The 17,477-nt window shown below is 43.9% G+C and overlaps 1 protein-coding gene and 1 long non-coding RNA gene across 4 annotated transcripts in view; both read left to right on the top strand.

The window, feature by feature from the left end:
• GAS7 (growth arrest specific 7) overlaps window positions 1-17,477 on the top strand; it is a 146,091-nt gene that overhangs the window by 36,457 nt on the left and 92,157 nt on the right. The window lies entirely within an intron of this gene.
• LOC310699623 lies at window positions 8,478-16,582 on the top strand. Its single transcript, XR_014522166.1, has 3 exons — window positions 8,478-9,454; window positions 14,540-14,716; window positions 16,458-16,582. It is a non-coding gene; the product is annotated as an uncharacterized lncRNA (long non-coding RNA).

The raw sequence follows: 17,477 nt of genomic DNA, 5'->3' as shown, positions 1-17,477 counted from the left end.
TTCCATGCTTTGCATGATGGGATGTTTATATGCCCTACCACCTTACAGAGCTGAACCTTTTTTGTTTAAAACAAATCAAGATGTTTGCATGAAGCAACAAATCTTTATGCAATCCTAGGTCAACTATTTAAATCAAGAAGGCTGTCACTCTGCACACGCTCAGAACGACATCAGCATTATTTCTCGGTGTGCTATTTTTTCTTCTTATTGTACATGGCAAATGAAGTCCATCATACAGTTGTGAAGTTACTGGAGCTAAAACAGGATTCTTTTATAATGTGTTGTTGCATGATTGCTTCTCTCTCTCTCTCTCTCTCTCTCTCTCTCTCTCTCTGTGTGTGTGTGTGTGTGTGTGCAAGGACACATGCTCTCCAGCTGCAGGGTGGGATGGGTCATAAATGCTATAATTGTTTTTTCCCCAAGACCTCCCTCCCACTGAATAGTTCTATTTGGCTGATTTTCCCCCGTAGCTGCATTTTTCCAAGCTGAATCTCATTTTGTTATTTCCTGCCCATATTTCTGACCTCTTTAGTTTCCTTTTGCGGCTTGCCTCTTGTCCATAGCACAGTTCTCTGTCTGCAGCTTTTAGTATCATCTCTGTGTACTGAGTTGATTTTTCTTAACTCTCTATGAAAATATGAATAAAGCTTGACAGCTTCCCTTAGTCTGCCCCCACTTTGAAGACTTTCAGTCAGTTTGTACCTTGGCACTGTTTCCTTATAGTTTAGTTTTAAAACAAAGACCATAAACAGGAGTAAAAGCTCCTATCAAGTACTGCAGTGTGTGTAACTGCAACTGCAACTTTCTAAGCAGTAAGCCCCATTGAACAGGGGGAATTATTTTTCAATAAACATGCATAGGATGCCAAAGATACTTTTGGTGCTCGAAAGTGCTTAGTTCACTCTAATCTTTAAGAATGTGACTTGTCCTGTCAAAGGAAAACTCACCACGTATGTTTTTAGGGTAGGGATGCCCTTGAAGTTTTGGGTTGGAGCCAGTTTTGATTAACTTGCCAAATACTTTTTTTTTAAGTCACCCGTTCCACCTTGCATAAAGTTCCATGGCAAATGTTAAAAGCAACAAAAGCAAAGGAAACTTCTGGTATTCTGTTCTTTTCAGTTCTGATCTCAGTAATGTCGCAGATAGGTATTAGATAAATCATGAAACAGGAGTACAGTGGTACCTCGGGATGCGAACGGGATCCGTTCCGGAGCCCCGTTCGCATCCTGAATGGAACGCAAGGCGCGACGGCGCGTCTGCGCATACGCGGGTCGCGTTTCACCACTACCGCACATGCACGTGACGTCATTTTGAGCGTCTGCGCATGTGTGAGTGGTGAAACCCGGAAGTAACGCGCTCCATTACTTCCTGGTTGCCCTGGAGCGCAACTCAAAAGCGCTCAACCCGAAGCACATTTAACTCGAGGTATGACTGTATAGAATTCTGTATGGCATGGGGAAAATGGATCTCTCTCTCTCCCTCCCCCTCTCCCATATACAGTGGTACTTCAGGTTACATACGCTTCAGGTTACAGACTCCACTAACCCAGAAATAGTGCTTCAGGTTAAGAACTTTGCTTCAGGATGAGAACAGAAATCGTGCTCCGGCGGCAGTGGGAGGCCCCATTAGCTAAAGTGGTGCTTCAGGTTAAGAACAGTTTCAGGTTAATTACGGACCTCCGAAACGAATTAAGCACTTAACCTGAGGTACCACTGTATATGTGTGTGTGTGCTTTCATAACTAGAACCTTGAGGTCACTAAAATGGTGCAGATTGATGGCGACAGCTCAGCCTTCAAGCAAGAAGAAGTACTTCTCCAAATAGTGCATTGCTGAACTATGGAGTTTGGTACAAGATGTAATGATGGGCACCCGCCTTAGGGTGGCTTTAAAGGGGTTAGAGTAATTCATAAATGATAAGGCTGTCCACTCTGAAGGCCAGTTACTGGGAAACATGAGTGGAGAGTGCTGTGGTACTCTTAAGCTATGTGCACATAGTCTATTTAAAGCACATGACTCCCCCCCCCCCGAAAAAAAAGAATCATGGGAACTATAGTTTAAGGTGCTGAGAACTGTAGTTCTGTGAGTGGTGATTGACAGTTCCCAGGATTCTTTGGGGTGAGTCATATGATTTAAATGCATAGTGTGTATGATATGCAGCCATATATTGCTTGCGGGTTCCCATAGGCACCTGGTTTACTGCTGTGGGAAACATGATGTGGGTCTAGATACACCTTTTGTTTTTACTTAGCAGGGCCTGTTCTTACGATCGTACTGTTTGTTTCATTAAATTAACTCTAGTACACCCCCCACCCACCTTACAGGACTGAGACTTCTTTTTTTATAACCACCTTTTTGCAAAACGAAACACAAAACCGCCCACCCCATCTCCATTTGAATCCTGTGTTTAAATAGTTAAATCAAGAAATGCCTTGACACAATGCAGTTTCTGTCTCATGTGGTAACTTTTGAAACCCATCCAATCATTTTTCGAGTTTTAGGAAATGTTTGTTAACTTAAAAGGGTTTCTTTCTTTTTATAATACATCCTGATCTTGTTTCATCCTCATTAAAACTCTGTTAAGTAGTTTAGACTGTGACACAGAATGGCTTGTCTAAGGCCACCCAGTGAGCCTTGTTTTCTCCCACGTCCAACCTCAACATATTATTTTCTACATACTAGACTGTGAGTGTAATGCTTTTTTTAAAGGTTCGTAGAATTGTAGAGTGGGAAGGGACCATGAGGGTCATCTAGTCCAGCCCCCTGCAAGGCAGGACTCTTTTGCCCAACATGGGGCTCGAACCCACAGCCCCGAAATTAAGAGTCTCATGCTCTGCCCACTGAGTTCTAACCAGGAATTCTGTTTGGGACTTAAGGGTAAAAGGAGAGTCTTATTTCAGTTCCCTCCCCTGCTTTTCTTTTCTCCAACCCCCCTTCCCCAAACAAGGGGGATGCTTCCCCACCACTGCTAATGCCGTTGAGATTTACTTAAGCCACCACAAACAGGTATGGGAAGGTTTTCACCTAGCAAATGTTCAGTATCAGCAAGCGTTCCTGAAGCATTCCTTAAGTGCTCGAAGTGGTCTTTAGGGAGAAAAATGCCTCAAGTATAAGTCAGGAGAAACTAGTCTTTGAACCAGGACAAAAGCAGGTGGGGCACGGTGGGAAATATATAGGCAGCTGCTGGGAATACCTTTTTGAGGGGGAGGCAGATTCAGAGGCTTGTTTTTAGAGTTATTCACTTAATATAAGAACAGAGGTTTTGGTTGTCGTTATATATACCTCAGGGACGCAGGTGGCACTGTGGGTTAAACCACAGAGCCTAGGACTTGCCGATCAGAAGGTCGGCGGTTCAAATCCCTGCGATGGGGTGAGCTCCCGTTGTTCGGTCCCTGCTCCTGCCAACCTAGCACTTCGAAAGCACCTCAAAGTGCAAGCAGATAAATAGGTACCACTCTGGTGGGAAGGTAAATGGCGTTTCCGTGCGCTGCTCTGGTTCGCCAGAAGCGGCTTAGTCATGCTGGCCACATGACCCGGAAGCTGTACGCCGGCTCCCTCGGCCAATAAAGCGAGATGAGCGCCACAACCCAGAGTCGGTCAGAACTGGACCTAATGGTCAGGGGTCCCTTTACCTTTACTTATATATACCTCATATATAAACTATAGCAATGCTACAAATGAAGGCCAAGCAGACAGCACATACAAGTGAGGGTGGAATTGTATGTTAAAAGACATATGATTCCTAGCCTGTTCTTGCCTTATAATGTTAATTGGAGGCATATGAAGGAGAGAATCTGCTGTGGGGCTTAAACCGTCTTCTGTCTGCTAATTCCTCCCTCCCATATGCCCCCCAGCTCTTTTTAAACTATGTCCCCCCCCATCCTCCCCATTTTGATTTTGAGATTAGTGGTAATCCCTGCCATGGGGGGAAATTACCTCTGCAGGCTAAGAAGGACCATGCAGAGATGCTCACCCACATCCACCGATTTTACTCTATAAATAAATGCTTTCCCACCCTTCCCCAGTTTGTTTCAGTTGTCGTTGGAATTGATGAGAAGAAGCGCTGTTACTAGCTCTTCAGTCCCTGTTCCTTTAAAAGTACAGTGGTACCTTGGGTTACAGACCCTTCAGGTTACAGACTCTGCTAAGCCAGAAATAGTACCTGAGGCTAAGAACTTTGCTTCAGGATGAGAACAGAAATTGTGCGGTGGTGACGCTGGGGCTGCAGTGTTTGTGCAAAGCATATGCAAATTTGCAACTGTAATACATATAATTGTGCAATAAATTTATTGATATGCTTTTTATAGGGTAAAAGCACACAAGTAAAATTCATTTCTGGGCATCCATTTGCTCATGGAGCAGCATGTTCTCATAGATTCACAGTTAGACTAGATGGCCTTTGAGTCCTTTTTAACCCCTTGCTGTCAAGAAACTACTGTGTTGGTATACAACAGTTCAGAACTTTAAAGCAAGCTGGATTTGGGTAAACATTGAATAGTCTTCCGAAGTTTCAAAGGAAAATAAGACTCGAAAAAATAAGCTATTGAAACTTGAATGAACTGTGTGTGCTTGACAATAAAGTCTATACAGTGGTACCTCGGGTTAAGAACTTAATTCGTTCCGGAGGTCTGTTCTTAACCTGAGGTACCACTTTAGCTAATGGGGTCTCCCTCTGCTGCCATGCAATTTCTGTTCTCATCCTGAAGCAAAGTTCTTAACCCGAGGTACTATTTCTGGGTTAGCAGAGTCTGTAACCTGAAGTGTCTGTAACCCGAGGTACCACTGTAATATTATTCATTTTTGCACGGGGCATCCGTTTTCTGCTCAGTATATTGCTGCTGCAGCAGCATTGTTTATACTTCCTATTGTAGGACATCCGCATACCAAACCTCCACAGAACAAACCCACGTAAGCCAGATCACAGAGGGGCTACAGTTGGAGAAATGTTGCATTGCAGAATGGTGCCGATGGGGCAAATAGCTCCAGATGGTGCCAGCAATCCAAGCTGCACATTATAGGCACTTTTTCATCTCCCACTCTTGGTCGCCAAGTAGGCTAATCTGGGGTGTGTGTGTGTGGGAGGGAGAGAGAGAGAGAGAGAGAGAGAGAGAGAGAGAGAGAGAGAAATTGAAGACGATGGTCTTTTCCCACTGGTGTTCCCCAACCACTGAGACTTGGAGGCACACCGTGACTAGTAGCCCAGCAATGAATCTGAATGTCAGGCATGCTCTTTTGATTTGAGAGAGATGCACTGGAGGTGGAGGTGACAGAGAGCTAGGCAGAGAGAGGTCTGTGTGTAGTGTGTGGTTTTTGTGTATGTATGATCTGCGTGAGAAATAGATGTATACTGTCTATGAAGTTCATATATGAATGAGTAAGAGATGCATGTTTGTGCATGTGCTATGTGAGGGAGAGAGTATGGTGGGACCAACTGCCATATTATTTTCCCCTGGTACTGTGGACTGCTCCCTGTTGGATTGTAACAACACAGTTGTATATGTGTGAAATCAGTATTATGTGATCTCCGGGCAGGAACGGTGGTGGACTCCCCTTCATTGGAGGTTTTTAAGCAGAGGTTGGCTTGGGACTTGTCTGTCAATTCCCAACAGCAAGGGTTGGCAGGTTGGGCTCCCTCACCCGCTTGCTTGCTTACTCCAAGGCCACCACAGCTCCTGTAAACTGGCATACCCTGGTCAGCCCCAGAGGCACCATTTGCCTGGGGAGCTTGTAGCCAGGGTTGCTGCAACAAACAGCTGCACAAGCTTTTGGGAGGCAGAGACACCAGAGGACCTAGAGGAGGGAGGGAAGGAAAGAGGGACAGAGGCCAGTGTAGCCCGCGGCATCCCTGACCATCATTCCAGGCACCCCAAGGTGCCATGGCACACTGGTTGAAAACCACTGATTTGACTTATAAAATGTTGATTAAGAACTCCCAGAACCATGTATATTTTACGTCACTATGTGGTGACTTTTCCTTCTGAGGGATGTGTTCATAGTCACGTCCCTATTTAGTTATTTTTGTTGTGTCATAAGTTGCTCTCTGTCCTCCTGAAGTTCAGGAAGCTGAACATACTTCATGCCGTGGTGTGAGAGTAACATCAATACCCAAACATAGCACTTTTCAATGCATTCACTCTTTAGAAATAAGATGTGTTGTATTTGAGAGGATATACTCCCGAGTATGTACTCCTAGTTATTAACACCATTCTCAAAATCGAAACCCGTGTTAAGATGCAAACAAGACAAATAATGATAGGAACGAGGCAATTTGGTGCTTGGAGATTTTTCAGAATGCTAAAATAGAGCTTATATTGGAAATCTTCCCAAAGGTACATAAAAATAATTTCTATATTGAATCTATGCATGTTTAATACTACTGATTTTAACAGCTGCACTGTTGGTATTGATCCAGGACTAAATATAGCCAGTTCTAGCCATCATGTGCATTGTGCTTTAGAAGAAAATTTCATAAGGATAGATGGGGGAGAGTGAATTCCTTAACTAGACTGAATACTCCCATAAACCATACTGTATATCCCTTTACTTGCTTCCCATATAATGTAACTTCTTCTAAGGCCAGAGGATCAAGATAACATAGGGGAGATGGCTAAATAAATTGGGTGGGGTTTTGTTTTGTTTTTACTATCTTTTGAAATTCTGGTTTAAAATTTAAAATACAAGGGTATAAAGACCTATATATACAATATCTTAAGCTGAATCATGAACATCTATCAAACAGCTGCTGTCACATAGAAAAAAAGAGAAACATGGGGGCGGGTCGTAGGGGGTTACGACCTTCTGAGGTTAGCGGTACAGTGCTTTAAATATTTATTCAGAATTAGTCTCACTTAGTTCAGTCAAGTAGGTGGGTATGGGATTACAACCAGGCTGAGCAATGGATTCTTGGCCACACATAACATGCTCTTTGCTAGTATGTACTCCCGCCCCCTCTGAGCTTTCTGTGGTTGTAGGTGCTGTCTAGCTGGCTGGTTTCCCTCTGGACCTGGCAGAGGGGTATTTAATCTACTTCCAATAGCTGCTCAGCCAGCCTTTGGCTGACTTCAGGCTGGCTGCCTTTAGCATTGTATTATTTATTTATTTGTTGAATTTACAACCTGCTCTTCCTCCCAAAAGTGCCTAGGGCAGCATAATACTTTATACAGTAACATCACAGTTCTCTGTATGTGCACTCAGTAGTAAGTCCCACTTGTTTAGGGCTTACTCCCATATGAAGACTTAGTCATGAATTGTCTTCATTGCTGTGGGCTTCTTCCCAGGCATTTCAGCAGAAGCATGAGAGTATACCATGCCAGGATATTCTACTGAGCCCATGTAGGTGATCTTGCACTATTTTATGCCTTCCAATTACCTGAGCTCTGCAGTGCATTCAGTTGCAAATTATAAATTCTTATGAGTTAATATTATGAGCTGCTCCGATAGTCTTCAGACTGACAGAAGCAGAGAAAAATACTTGTAATAAATAAATATGACTCTACCAACTGAGCAGCAGAGATACTAACATTCCAATTTATAGAGGCACCATATTTTTCCCTAGTAACCGTCAGCTTGTGCCTCTGAAAAATCCTAGACTTAGCTGCATTCTGTGTATGGTTACTCAGAAGTAAATAAGAGTGCATAGGATCAGTGACGTTGGGCAGAAGATTTGCCAAGATGGGATATCTTTTCCAGTTCTTTATTGTTCCATGGAAAATTTTCTGTTTCATAAGTTCGTTAGTAACAAATGATTGAATGCCCTTTGCAAATACAAAATTAGGCAAGCTTGGCAGTTTCGAACGTGCAATTAATGTTTTTCTGCCAGTTCTCCCAAGCATTGCCTTTAATTATGTACAAGCACTACAAAAACATTTTGACATAGTATAACATTCAAATCATATTAAGCTTTCTTTAATTTCCCCCGCCAAATATTCCAGGTGTACTGGGACAAAATGTTAACATGGGGTACTTTTAAGGCTTTGTTTACAAATCACCAGTAAAAGAAACATACTAAATTACATCACACTTTCTAGCGCATCTGGAGATTTTCCAATGCAATTCACATTAGCCTAATTTGTATAGGATCACCCCCCCCCCGGGCAAAAAAACTCAGATTGCTGCATAGGATTGCAGGCCCTTAAACCTTCAAGGATGTGATGTTGCTTACTGATATCCTTGTGTATACAGTGGTACCTCGGGTTAAGTACTTAATTCGTTCCGGAGGTCCGTTCTTAACCTGAAACTGTTCTTAACTTGAAGCATCACTTTAGCTAATGGGCCTCCTGCTGCTGCCGCACTGCTGGAGCATAATTTCTGTTCTCTTCCTGAAGCAAAGTTCTTAACCCGGGGTACTATTTCTGGGTTAGCGGAGTCTGTAATCTGAAGGGTATGTAACCTGAAGCGTATGTAACCCGAGGTACCACTGTATACAGAAGGAGCCAAGCAGAAATTTGTCTCTTCTCCCTAAGCAGTTATCATTCTGCAGTTCATGTGAGCTGTATTATGTTCCTAGCTTGTATAACCATCATATTCAGATGCAAACCAAAATGTTTTTATGTGTTAAAAGAATCCACCAATAATGCAAATTTCTGCAGGAAATACGTGAGTTCCAAAGTGGGAAACTTAATTTAAAGCTGTTATCTAAATTAGCCTCCATGTGTGATTTTAAATCTGGAATTTAAAATCAATCCACAGGGAAATATCAAAGAAATGAAATAAGACTTTTAATATTTCCAGGAGGTGCCCTCAGAAATTTATTCAGCCGATATAGTAGTTTTGGTATCTGTTAACTGGGCAGTGTTGTTAACCTTGTTCAAGAATGGAAGGCTGCTGGCATATCTAGGAGTTCTGTTTTTAGTACAGCTGTTGATTACCACTTCAATATGGTACAATATGTCCTTTCTTCTGGCAGCTCAAGCTCACGAGCAAAGGTTGCTATGTTCTTAGCCGGGGCAATCAGAATAAGGTCCATTATCTGACTGTTGACTCAGGACCCCAAACTGTGCTTTTAAATTTAATTTTCACTTTCTTCTGTGTACAGTGGTACCTCGGGTTACAGACGCTTCAGGTTACAGACTCCGCTAACCCAGAAATAGTACCTCGGGTTAAGAACTTTGCTTCAGGATGAGAACAGAAATTGTGCGGTGGTGACGCGGCGGCAGTGGGAGGCCCCATTAGCTGAAGTGGTACCTCAGGTTAAGAACAGTTTCAGGTTAAGAATGGACCTCCAGAATGAATTAAGTTCTTAACCCGAGGTACCACTGTATATTGTAATGTTGTCTTGTTGCCATGGCCATTGGCTGAGGCAAATAAAGTTTTTATTCTATTCTATGGTACAGAAAGAAGTAACATCCATTAGCACACCTCTGCCTTATGGGTCAGTAGTTGCAACATCAGAGTGAAGGGTGAAGTGTAACATGGAGTTTAAAGTATTATTTTTCTCTACCAAATCAATGGACAGATGTAAGTAAGGCAGTGACTAGAAACTACTTTTGACATGATTTGTTCACAACGATTCCTATCATTGCTGCACCTCTTCAAATTACTTACCGGGGGCAGTTTCCAAGGGGCAGCCTGTTACAGCAAAAACAACAGAGTCTTAAGATGAAGCAAATTTATTGTGCCATACACTTTATGCCAACTGCAGCCCACTTCACCAGAGGTATAACGTATCATACTAAATTCTAGAGGACGTGACTGAGGTCAGTAGATTTCTGTCATCTTACAGGGTTTGCCGATCAGAAACTCCCCGCAATGGGGTGAGCTCCTGTTGCTCGGTCCCAGCTCCTGCCAACCTAGCAGTTTGAAAGCACGTCAAAATGCAAGTAGATAAATAGGTACCGCTCCGGCGGGGAGGTAAACGGTGTTTCCGTGCGCTGCTCTGGTTTTGCCAGAAGCAGCTTAGTCATGCTGGCCACATGACCTGGAAAAACTGTCTGCGGACAAACGTTGGATCCCTCAGCCAGTAAAGTGCCGCAATCCCAGAGTCGTTCGCTACTGGACTTACTGGTAACTGTCAGGAGTCCTTTACCTTTTTTATTAGATGCCATGAGTGATTAGGGAATTGGGTGATTATAGTGTGGCTGCAACTCACGATGTCTAGCCAACTTGGATGCAACACCCATTTACTTGAGGGGCCAAGATCTTCATGAAGCCAGTGCCTGTATCCAGTGTGAATTGGACTTATCTGGACCCCGTACCCCTCCCCCACCTCCAGGCACCAGTAAGTAAGTTCAGTGTGAGCAGGACAAGGGTGTGCTTTGCATTCTTGATTTGCATACTTTAGCCTGTTTTGTGCTAGAAAGGAAAGCATGCAGTAGGTGTAGACAACTTTGGGCCATGGCTTCATCGAAGGCACTCTGAAGCCTAGAAGCCTGGGGCTTGAATCCCATTTTTCTTGCAACTCCCACTTCCCAAATTATGGGGAGTTTCAATTTATGTGCAACTATGTTGCAGGGACAAGAAGTATGGGGAAATGTAAAAAAATGAGACTACTCACTTTTTAAAGTTGCATTAGGCAATGTTAGTTACTTAAAACAACATGAGGAAACTTCCTCTTAATTATGTGTTGTGCCTGCCCTTTTTGTTTCAAAGGAACCAAAGGTTCAGTCACTCTCCCAGACTCCTTCAGCTTCACTATTATGGTTTTTTGGCAGCTGTATGTATATTGATCTCCCAGGAATCCTTTTTGACATTTGAGGGGTAATCACATTAAAATTTTCTCACCAAGATCTAAAAATAGCTCTTTTAGTTTCTGAACTCTTGCTGACTCCTGTGAATTTTCTGCTGCGGCTTTTTTCTTTTCTTTTCTTTTTTGGTTGCAAACTTCACCATTGCATTTATGGAAGCTAAACTGAAGCCAAAAATCACTGAACATGACAGGGCTTCCACTTCGCCTTTCCCACCTGTCAGGGCTGTTGACACACTTGGGATTTGTGTTCATGATCAGTTGCCTTCCGATAATAAACCGTGAATGGGCTTCGTCCTGTCATTTTGTTTATACACCCAAGAATCAAATCAAATGCTAAAGTAAATTGAAAGAAAATCATGAACCCCTGTGAAAATCTGGAAACAATCTTTGCTTGTTTCTCAGAAATAGTAATCATGTAAAGGAGAGTTGTTAACCCTGGCAGTTTGGGGTAGCTATGGAATTCCCATATGGAATTCAGTTTCACAGAGTCTCGCAAAAGGCAGCACTTCTAGACAGTGCAATCCTGTGCGTGTTTACTCAGAAGTAAGTCCACAACTCACTCACTAATAAAGTAGGTTTAGGATGGTAACCTAAAGCTCATTGTTCACGTAGACTGGGATGTTTGCAATAGAGGTTAAATAGATAAGAGTTGTCATATTATTTGGAATCCTCTCCATATTGGAGCCACAATTGTGTATGAATTGGGGAGGGAGAGGGGAAATTCTGACTTCCTCTTACAGCAGCATCATAAACTGAAAGTTGGCTGTTGTGTTCTTAATGATTCTTCCTCTGGCCCCCTTCTTCTCCAGCTCACACAGCAGTGAATCCCGTTGCGTATCAGTTGCCGCACTCAAAATTCATCCAGGACAGACATCTAGTTTGTCTCATCTAGTCACCACGATTTTAAACAAGTGGTGCCTTCCCTGTTGTCTTTTTGTGCCATACACATGTCTGTTCAGCTGAAGCCTTAAAGAAACAAGCTTGTATGTAGAACTCTATTCTAGACACTGTTTTACCTTATAGCAGGAGTGGGGCTCCTCCAGCCCACAGGGCAATTTTGACTCATGAGGCCATTTTCCCCAAACCATGGTCACCTACCCATCAGCTTATGTCACTGGTGATGTCAGCTGATGGGTGGGAGGACAGGTTTGAATCCTGCATTGGCAGCCAAGGTAGCAGGATTTAATCCTTCCTTGTTGGCTGAGTGGGAATTAAACGCCTGTGCAAATGCTCTCTTTGAAGTAGCTTGCTTGTGAATTTGCAGGGGCTTTGAGAAGTCCTGTATTCTGGTTTGAGCCTCCAGCGTGGGGGCTGCCTTAAAGCCTTTGGCAAGCCTGCTCCCTCCTTCTTTAAGTCACTGATCTCAGAAAATTAAGGAGAAAGTGTGGGAAGACTTGGAAAAGATTGGGGGGGGGCTTAAAAGGGGAGACTGGCAAAGTACAAGGAATTTTGAAAGCTGTCGTTTGCCTCATTGCTTTTGTCATCTGGAGCCATTGGCTTGCATGAACCTCTAGTTTCCTCCGCTTTCTGCTTCTGGCACTTTTGAATCTTGATTATTAGCTCTGCCATGGGCCATTAGGCTGTGCTGCTTGCTTGACTCTGCCCTCCAAACCCACCCGCTCATGCACAGAAGTGTCACTGCATTTCCTCTGTAAAATATTGGAAGGTAGGCAGCTGCCTCTTAAACCTAGCCTGTTTTAAAGTGATGGATAATTCCTTCTCCATATTCTCTTCTCCCCAACACCCACCACAATTTACTTTCTCTTGCAAGCAAGCAAATAGAAAACCGCTCAGCTTTTTCCTCTCCACTCCACTTCCCCAGTGGCACAGTCAAATGAGGGAAGCAGTTGGCAATCTTCTTAGGCAGACCAAGGAAGGAGGGAGGGAGGAGGAAGACGGAAGACCCTTCCTTTAATAAGGGCTACTACAGGGTGAGAAAGAGAGCAGTTGCACAGCAAAGCACTGCTGGCTGGGGCAGAGAGAACCAGGCCCTCTGCACCCATTCAGATTCCATTTGTGCTCTTGCTTGAGGCTTGTCGGCGACACTAGGAGAGCTACTGTGCTGCTGACCTCGCTCTCACGAACAGTAGATGTGGAAGTAAGCTTGAGTCTGGAGTGCAGGTGGGTGCTAAAATGTTTCTTTGGACAGAACTGCAAGCATGCTAAGGGGTAGCCTAGGTTACTGAATCCTTCCCACCTTTCGATCTCTACCTACAGTCTGAAAAGTTATAGGCCTGCAATAGATATATTGTGCTTATCAGGCTTATCTCTCAAAAGAGGCAGCCCTGAATTGATCACCTGTCTTTATTGTGCAAACAAACCCCCTTTCCTCTATATACCGTGCTTCCAAGCCACTTTTAATGTTTTCATATGGATTTTTGATGTGCATAAAACCAAATTTGTGTATGCACTGTTGCACAACTGAGAGATCCTTAAAATGAAATAAAATGTGGGGATGAAGTCTTGCATATGAAATGTCTTTGCATATTGCTGGATGAAATGTATATAAAAACCAGGCTCTTCCAAGCATACAGTTCTTTAGAGGCAAATGCTGTTTCACAGAAAGTGGACTCTTGAGACTCACCTCTGCATCTGGTTCTTTTCTCTGGAGGGCCGGTTGTATCAAAGTTTAATCTTATGCAACTCTTTCCTGTTGGGGTTCCCAGTTCTGTTTAGATACACAGACAACTTTGAACCGGAGTGGAGAATCTGAAATTCCAAGCAACACCAATAACTTGACTCTTAACTTCCTATTCATACTCATCCATCTCTGTGTCCTGGCCTAATCTGTGGAAGGGAGACATAGGTTGGGTTCACCTTTGCCTCCAGTGAGGCTGGATGTAGATTTGGATGTAACTCTTCCCTGTTACAGCAGCCTCAGGGCTTTAGTCAGGCATAAGGGCCACATTCTTTAAAGGGCAATCTGTTGGGGGCCCTCCCCCTCTTTCTAGCCCTCCACGACTTCCCTCTCCTCTCCCTAAGGGGTCTCTGCTCCTGTGTGCACCAGCACTGCATACAAATTGTAGCTCTGAAGCACATTCAAAACACATTCTTCCCCTCAAAGAATTCTGGATGCTGTTGCTTAGCCTTCACAGCATTACAATTCATAGCAACCCTTAACAAACTGCAGCGCCCAGAGTTCTTTGAGGGGAGGGAATGTGTTTTGAGTGTGCTTTAAAGGTGGGCACAGCCTAAATTGGGCTGAGGGCCACAGGTTGCCCACCTCTTAAGCAGATCAATAATGCCCCAGCTGTACCTTATCATTGGTAGAATATGTCCACACGTCTTCCACAGCAATGTGTGGGACTCTCAGTAGAGGAACTGTACAGCTGCTTGCCATTCCTTAACCACTTTCACTCTGTGTGCCAAAACCTGAGGGAAAATAGCCCGCAGACAATGGGTGGCAAGCAAACACTCTTACACTTTATTTGCAAAATAGGGGGTGCTTCCACGCACAACAGAGCACTGCTTCAGTGAGAGCCAGTGTGGTGTAGTGGTTAAGAGCGATAGACTCGTAATCTGGGGAACTGGGTTCGTGTCTCCGCTCCTCCACATGCAGCTGCTGGGTGACCTTGGGCTAGTCACACTTCTCTGAAGTCTCTCAGCCTCACTCACCTCACAGAGTGTTTGTTGTGAGGGAGGAAGGGAAAGGAAATTGTTAGCCGCTTTGAGACTCCTTCGGGTAGTGATAAAGCGGGATATCAAATCCAAACTACTACTACTACTACTACTCCTCCTCCTCCTCCTCCTCCTCCTCCTCCTCCTCCTCCTCCTCCTCCTTCTTCTTCTTCTTCTTCTTCTTCTTCTTCTTCTTCTTCTTCTTCTTCTTCTTCTTCTTCTTCTTCTGCGCTGCATAGGCTGCTGGCCTGGCGGCATCTGCTGCAACAAACTTGTGCGAGAGAGGGTTGGCCCTGTCATGAAGCAATCTGAAGTAGTCAGCTTTGTGTTGATGTTTTGCACCGGCACTGGCAAGAAACGAAAAGTTAGCACTCAAAGAAATGAAAATCTGGAAAAGTCCTGAGGAGAGGCTGCAGGTAAAGAAAACTTGAAGTGGAACAAAGCCCCGTTGGTCTCCAGGGACTTGTAGGGCCTTTGAAAGCTCTGGCATTTGGGCTTGCGATCAAGTGTGTTTGTTATAAATGCAGGCTTAGTTTAGCTTCCATTCAGTTACTGAAGAGGACCATATAGAAAGCCATGTGCATCTAACTGCAGGTCTCCAGACCCGGGTTAAGTTCATCAACTTATGAAGCCTGGATGTGCCCCCTGTTGGGTGATGCTGTGGACTCCCTGAGCATGTGACACAAGTCTTAGAGCTCTCACTTTGCAGCTGCCCTGGTCTCTCTGCCTTGTGACTCTGACAGTCCAAGAACTGCTGAAAATCAACCAACAATGAGCCTATTCTCCAGAGCTCAAGAGGGCAACAAAGCCCTTTAGAGGTGTCCTGCTAACGCCATAGAGTGTGTTTGTGGCGAGAGTGGTATGTGCAGTCTGGGCTTGGTACATCTCTCATTCATTTGGGCAAGTGACTCTTGAAAGGGTCATCAGGGGCTAAGCTGCGCCATCATGTTTGCTCCTCTTGGGTTCTCTCCAACTGTTCAGCTGCTGAATGCCGCCCAGTCATAAACACTACAGCAATGCCAGGCTTCTGTTTCTGTTGCTCGTCTTCAACATTGGCAAAACAAGCAATATTCATCCCAGGTTGGGTCCGCTCTCTGGAGCTGAGATTCCTAACAGGGTCATTTTGTTCAACTGTGAATTCTTCTACCAACTGAAAAGAATCTTGATTTGAGTAATTGTAGATAGAAGTTGTTGGTTGCTATAACAACACGAGCATATCTATTTGGGTGCTCACATGATCCCTGTTCCAGTTTCTAAATATAAGCCCAATCTCACACGGTATATCTGATGCCATGGAAACCAAATGTTCTGTAAAGATGCAAGGAAGAACCAAAATTTCAGCAACATGAACATTTAAGGGTGATTGACTTGGGGGGGGGGGGGAGAGCTGGTCATTGCCACAATCGTAAACTGCATGGTACATACAGTGGTACCTCGGGTTACTTACGCTTCAGGTTACAGACTGTGCTAACCCAGAAATAGTACCTTGGGTTAAGAACTTTGCTTCAGGATGAGAACAGAAATTGTGCTCCGGCGGCGGCAGCAGGAGGCCCCATTAGCTAAAGTGGTGCTTCAGGTTAAGAACAGTTTCAGATTAAGAACCGACCTCCGGAACGAATTAAATACTTAACCTGAGGTACCACTGTAACAGGACTGCCCATGGTTTGGGCATTCATGTTGCATGAACACACTTTTCACGATGTTGTTGTATAATTTCCAAGTGTTTATCTTTTCTCCTGACCTGACCAGTATGCTATTTTATATGGAATCAAATAATTCTGGATGTATGTGCTTCAGGGATGGGAAACCTGCTTCCTCCTAGACATTTCAGACTCTCATCAGCCGCAACCAGCATAGCCAGTGGGATATGATGGGAGTCTAACAGTTTCTGGAGGGGCCACAGGTTCTCCAAGACTATGCTGGCAGCAGCTCTCCAAGTGCAAAAGGTCTTTCTTTTGCAGTCCTGGTCCCTGAGGCCCTTTATTCAAGGGGGATGCTAGGAGCTGAAGTTTGGATCTTCCACATACAGAGCACATCCTCCCTCTCTGTCCTGTGGTCCTGCTCAGCCCATTCAAGCACTTGGAATTATAGGCTGCAAAGGAACTAGGTCATTTAGTGCAGCTGTTTGACCTGTTTCCATTTTTCAACATCTCTTAGCAGCGCAGCCTGTGTCAGCTACATTGAACCGTGCCAAAGAGAGGGAGTTAAATGGAACCAGCTTTATCATGCTAGAATTCTCTGGAAGACAGTAACAAGTTATATGTAATAAAAAATATACTCAAGGTTTGCAGTCATTGTTTTGCTGGTAAATTGCAGCTAACACAACCATGCACGATTTTGAAAGGTGTTACATTTGTCTGTGGCCTTTTTTGTAACACTGTTTTCTTTTCTTAAACAAAAAAAAAGTAGTTGCCTGTTACAATGACTCATATTTTGCTTTTATTGTGCTGCTGTTATTGTATATACAGTAATACCTCCGCGAACGTCCACCTTGTCTAGTGTCCATTCCAGTGAACGTCCGCGGCAAACCCAGAAGTACAGACATGCACATAAGCGCTAAATCGTGCTTCTCACGTGCGCATAAGTGCAAACCGCTCCACACGCAGATGCGGCGCTTTGCCCTGCGTCCTTTTCAGCTAGGGGCTGGGGCTCCGGAACGGATCCTGGCCTCAAAGCAAGGTATGACTGTACCAGCCAGAGATCTGTCTGCATCAGAGGTAGCCAACCATCAGAAGTTACCTGCAATCTATCTATTTATTTATTTATTTATTTATTTATTTATTTATTTATTTATTTAACATGTGCCCCTTCCTTCCTCCCAAAGGAGCCCAGGAGACATCAAAATATTGAAATTTAAAAATTTGTGCAATTTAAAATAAAATAAGCATATCTGTTTTGAAATGTTTTAATCTAAAAACATTTAAAAGCAATCAGTTAGCTAATTTCAAGGTTGCCGTGGTTAGTATCTATTAGCAGTCCAGTGCCTGGGTAAATATCAATTTATTAAAATGTCTCCTGAAAGTGGCTTCTGTGCTGATTGTAGGGCCTGGGATGGTTGATCCTTGACATACTTCAGGGGCTATGGACTCAAGCCGTTTAAGGTGTTGTGCCACTAGCACTAACACATTGAGCTGGGCTCACTGGCAGCCAGTGCAAAGCTGTCAGGACCGGTGACAC

The sequence above is a fragment of the Podarcis liolepis genome (assembly GCF_965112155.1).
Source record: "Podarcis liolepis genome assembly, chromosome: 2".
Lineage (NCBI taxonomy): Eukaryota > Metazoa > Chordata > Lepidosauria > Squamata > Lacertidae > Podarcis > Podarcis liolepis.
Note: the sequence above shows the minus strand (reverse complement) of the source record. Positions and strands in the feature narration are given on the sequence as shown.